We start from the raw sequence: 6000 nt of genomic DNA, 5'->3' as shown, positions 1-6000 counted from the left end.
CAATCGCCGACCTCGGACAATGTCGTCGCCTGGGGGGCGGTTTGAGGCAGCTATCGCTCGCTCGTACGCTTCTTCTACAGGAGATGATCCCTTTCTCTCTGGAAGCTGAAGTCCACAATCCACGGCTACGTTTAGAAACATGCGGACATGCAGATACACAGTCTCCCCAATGCTCATCATCTCGCCAATCTCGAAATCTAATTCCTCATCATCTGGAGCCACGAACTCAGATGCTTTCCGGGCTTGAGCTACCAGCTTCGCGAGATCGGTCAGGACAACTTTGCGAGCAGAAGCGAGTTTTGGAAACTGAGCCAATGCCGGAGAGTCCCGTCCTAAACAGTCGGTGGCGGAAAGGACTGAGCGAACGCATGATATTACACACGCTGTAGAAGGCTGAAAGTGATTTATGCGGCGCGCGGTCACGGCGTTTTGGAGAAGAGAAAGAGCTTGGACTAGAGAAACCAGAACAGCAGGAACGCCATGCGTGTCCTCTGAGGGAGATGCCTGAGCATGTTTCCCGCGTGAATTTGAAGAGCGCAATGACTTATCGCGGCTAAGGTGGTGTCGGTGGCGGATGCGAGACTTCGAATTGCGTAAAGTTAGGGTTACTTTGGATCAACAACGGAAGTTACACTTACCCTCTTATGGCGAGATGGTGGAGAGTGAGTGGACCCAGTAGCTTGAGCGCTGACATAGTTGCTTGGAAACCACCCCCGTCGCCCCTCAAGCTCTCCATCCCACCATCCTGTCGGATCACGGTTGTGGACGCGAACTACCTGTCCGGCCCGAAAACTAAGGCACTGAACGTTGGCAGCAACAGGAACAAAATCGTGCATGGCAAGCACAAAGTCGTCTCCAGCTGGTGAAAATTGATCATCCTCCGCAGGATAGGGAACAACTGGCTCGTTCTCATCATTAACTACAGCAACGCCTCTTCCTGTTGGAGAGCGAGATCTGGATGGTCCCGCAGCGGAGTGATTACTTGGGTCACTCAGTACAGGATTGTCAGAAGCATATTGGGTTGGCTGGTAAGAAGCAATTGCTGTATCCAACGCTGGAGGGCGTCGTCGCGTGGCAAAAGCCATGGACGATAAAAAGAAATTAGAGAATCGTGATGCTACAACAAGGAGACGGTGTACGGCACGAAACGTAGCCTCGATGCAGGTGATGTGTCAGGGGGATCCCTGCACAATCAGAGGGTCAATGAAGAGGGTACTGAGAAGCCAGCTGGACGCGTCCCTATATCTCTAGACCCCAACTACACTGCGGATTCTACAGCAGACAATTCTAAGAGAAGGTACGAAGGCACGAAAAATGAAAAAAGCTCACGGAGAATCTCAAGTCGAGGGTGGGTTCGTTACCGTCTTCTGCTGCACGTGATTTATCGTGATTCATTGAATTGGCCAAATTTATCGTGTGGGAAAATGATAAAGCGTTCGCGGGGATACCACCCACACGATCATCACCCACAGTTTAAGCTGGCCGATCGCGATGCTTACTGCGATACGTGGTTTCATGCCTTCAAACCCTGAATTTTTATTGAGCATTTGACACACGTCCTCAACAGACACCACCTTGGAAGGTGGCAACCAGGGGTTATCCCAATATTGGTCCATCAACATCAGCATTACTTATTGACGTGTTTACGCTTCCCGTATGAGCGCTATAACACATTCCTTTCCCAGGAAGTGAACCGGAGTGGATCATTTCAGGCCAAAGAAATAAGCAGCTCGAGCCTTCGCGTCGACGCTGAAACCCGCCGCGCCGCTCGAAGAAACCAAAAAACCACAATTTGCAACAGGCCAAGGCACCACATGTTTTGCGCGAATGGCAAGAATTCGTTGGTTCCTTGAAGTATCATCAAATATATAGGTAATGCCTTTCGGGTGCTCTGTGAGCAGGGAAAGTTTTTCCGCTCGAACCACACAGATGTGTGGGAATACGGGTGTTGCCGAACCCTACGCTCCCATCTTCAACGTCATCCTCAGCCCACTACTAGCAGGCCCATGCGCAAATCGGCCCGTTGGACACACAAGACACCTTCTTGAGTGCATCAGAGATTTCCTTGCTCAGCACCGTTGATGATGTTGCGTTCCAACACTCGTGGGCCAAGTTTGCCCGCGTACCGTTCTGATGGCGAATTGACAAAAAGTCCACGTTCACGGAAACGCTTGCTTGGCCTTTGGCTCTTCCGTTTGCGGCCACTGATTAAATATCCATTGTTGGTCATTATACTTGCATTATTATGGTTTTTCTATCGATGGGAACTTCATTTCGAAATATCGCTAATTTCACGACCATGGATCCGTCAAGGAGTTACGAAAATTGAGCCATTGTTAGGGTGCTTCTCTCCAGAGCGCCTAAATGCTGATGGGAATCAATATAACTTTACTCTCGCCCGCGCTCCAAAGACGTATGATGTCCAAAGTGGTCTTCAACTGCGCCATAACATGGACTGTTACAACCTTGCCGGAACCATACCCTCTCCGCTTCCATCTCCTCACGGCTCCCCTTCCCTCCCACGCTCAGAGCGGACAAATTATCATACGTATTGGCCATCAGACCTTCTACCCTTCGATGAGCGTCATGAATGGACGTTGAAATCTTTCTTCGCCACCCAAAACATACGTGAATCTACACTGATTATATGGACGGATGACGCTTCGGTCTTAATGACGCGTCCTCGAATTGCCATATTCCTCGCCGCCTATCCGGAAGCGTTCGAAGTCCGCACGGTGGAAGTCGATACCCTAGCTCATCGAACACCGTTGCACGGTTCGCCACTACTCAAGTCTAGCGATCAGAAAACATGGATCGGTAGTGATCTTCTCCGGTTGCTAGTCCTATGGGCTCATGGTGGAATTTGGATCGACATGGACTCGCTCCTGACACGAGATCTGAACCCGCTCTTGGAGCACGAGTTTGTCACCCAATGGGATTGTTACGGTACGTTATTTTTGTGCCCCCATTCTCCCCCCTTCTGGCACAATCTCACGGTGGCCGGTGGATTCCATTCAGATAACAAATACCAGCCCACAAACGGCGCCTTAATGCATTTCCACAAACATTCGCCCTATCTCTGCGAAGCTTTTCATATTATGCACACTTGCTCTCCCCCAAAGCCCGGATCTACAGACTGGGGATCATACCTCTACTCCAAACTTTGGCGACGACTTGTCGCTGCATCCATCCCGCCATTCAAGATTCTCCCTTTCTGTTTCTCTGACGGATGCTCATGTCGAATGGACAATCGATTACCAGATCCATTCGCTCCAGACGGCAGGACATGGGGAAACGGCCTCAGCCTGAAGGAAGGTGGTGATTTGGATAAGACGTTGAGAAAGGTATTTGCTGTGCATTTGCACAACCAATGGGAGAAACCGTTCCCCGCTGATGGTTGGGTGGAGCGGCTACTCCTTCGGCGATACACTGGTGCCCTCAGAGAGCGCAACTAACTTATCCATTCTTCACTGCTGATTAGTTTATTGATCATCTTGCCTGTACCTCAACAGCACACCTAGTTAGAGTTTGCTATCCAGGAATGTACGTCACCACGGCACATGTACAAGACAGGAGCGGTGCCATGTTTGGAGCAAAATCCTAGCGAGGTAGAAGGCAACTACGCGATTGGTTGACTTGCAGGATGAGTGCACTAGACCCTGCACAGGCAGCTATATTTGGTCATGATGGATGGAAGCGTCCAAAAATGTTCTCCTGTTGCCACTGCGACATGCCCTCCTGGTCATGTCCGTTTTAAGTGGACCGGTTCTTCGCATTGAACCCCTGTGGTGCTGATCCTTCGACACTTCCCCGGCGCTGTCTAGTTTCTCTGCCCAACGCCGTATTCTCCTTGGTGATGTTGCGTTCCAATGCTCGTGGGCCAAGTTTGCCCGGTTACCGTTCTGACAGCGAATCAAAAAGTCCACGCTCACAGAAACGCTCGCTTGGCTTGGGTTCTTCCGACGTTCTCGACCACTGATCAAATACCCATTTCGGGTCATCATACCTGCATGAGCACTATGCTGAAGCACGTGTGACACTGACGGATTGGCAGGCAAATGCGAATACCACTGGGCACCGAAAAATACTCAGGGCGTGTCCTGCAAAACTCGGGGTCTAGAGTCATGGCAGGTGTCTTGTGAGTTCATGCTCATTGGCGGCAAGAGGCTACCGAGTATAATTTCGATGTCAAACAGTTAGGTTGGCAAGAGCCGCTATGCAACAGTGCATGATGAGGAGCATAGCGGGGAAAAGCTAGCTATAAGATTAAAGATAGAGAAGCTCTGAGTGGGAGTGATTGGCTCATAGTTAGCCGATCCAGTGGGCCGGCATCATGCCGGCGCTGCAGCCATGCAGCCCCTTGCCTCTAATCGTTCGGGACTCAGGATGTATCCCTATCCTTACTTGCGCAAAATATGGCTGACATTGGAAAGTGCCTTTAGCGCACGTCAAGAACAGGGTCTCTGGAGCTCCACCTGAATTTCATGTCATAAACACAAGTCTGGGGGGCATTAAGGTGTCTGAGGGTTGCGCGTCCTGTGGTGGCTCTCCTGGCCTCTGCCACGTCTTCGCGGGAAAAGGACCAAAGAAGTATGATGGGTGAAACCTGATATGATCAATAAAGCTTCCCTGAATTCACTCTGAAGGTTGAGATTGGCTGAGTGGCGAATTCTGTGCTCAGTATTTCCCCTTCTTTTGTCAGTGTCGGAAGTGGGGTATCACGATACGTGGCGTCCTTCAACGGAAAGTTGAGAGCGTTGGCATGCACATCAACCTCTAGGGATAAGGAGAAATCCAGTCGCAGGCAAGAACGATACAAATTGCCTTGCTTCTAAAATTAATTTATCCGTGCGCTGGATGATCAGCCTGTGGGCAACAACCAGCGGTTCAACGAACCTGTACAGGGGGGGAGGTGGTGTTGCGAAAATTACTGACAAGAACTCACTAATTCTCGCTAGCGCCTTATTGAGTAGAACTCGGCAAGATACCAGAACGAAAGCGCAAAATTGAACGCCATGAAACGCATTATAAGGAGTAACACCCGCCGGACAGCTATAACGCCCATTGTTGGCGTGGTCTTGTGCGTGTTTGGGACTTCTAGATATTTAGCCCGAAGGGCAAGGATCTTCGGAATAAATACACAAAATTAAAGTAAAAATCAGTCTGATTTGAATCTACCGTCCTCCTCCGCAGCCCATGTTCCATTGACGAGTTCCACGCTTCAGCTAACCACACTCTCACGTTCGGCTCATTAATCGAATGAGATTGTTCCGCAGAGGTGGCCCCATTGATGCTCGATATAGAATGTTTGGGGTTGGCTATTTCAAAAGCCCCTTGCAGGCTCCATTCGTTCAGTCGAGTAGTGGGCTCGGGAAGACCAATGCGTCCGTTGTACCATATTGTGGCCTGGAAACTCGAAGTCTTCGCTGGACATGCATCCCCATTGCCTGAACATCTCTTCGAAAGCACTCGGCATAGAAATGTGGACTTTTTTTTTGGTTTTCCTGTCTATCTGAAGTTCATCTCATCCCCAATGCGACTCTGCTGCCAGGTGATCATCCTTGTGGATGATGGCCTCTGGATTTTTGTAAACTTCGGATTTCGCGATGGTTCATGAATCGTGAAATATTCGCAACATTTATTGTCGTGAGATCATCCACCCATGGGATAAATTTTCGACTCGGCATACGAGATAATCCTATCCTCTCGCCTTACCTGCACGAGCAACTCAAAATCTGAAGTTGCCGCTTCAGTGCAAGATATTTATTCCGTATACTCGACACTTGAGGTCACGGTAACTGGCCGAGTCACCAAACAACAATGACACTTCCCTGTTCTCGGCTTATGCACGTCTCCGCTCCATTGAATGTCTGCGAATAAAGCAATCCCCCCACGCTCCCTGATGTTCGCATGTACGTTAACATATACCACTGTGGACGTGAAGCCACTTAGCTATAGAAATAGACTGACGGATTTGTAGATTGTTTCCTCAAACATCTT

Source organism: Cantharellus anzutake (genome assembly GCF_015039405.1).
Source record: "Cantharellus anzutake strain C23 chromosome Unknown EI90scaffold_322, whole genome shotgun sequence".
NCBI classification, from domain to species: domain Eukaryota; kingdom Fungi; phylum Basidiomycota; class Agaricomycetes; order Cantharellales; family Hydnaceae; genus Cantharellus; species Cantharellus anzutake.
Note: the sequence above shows the minus strand (reverse complement) of the source record.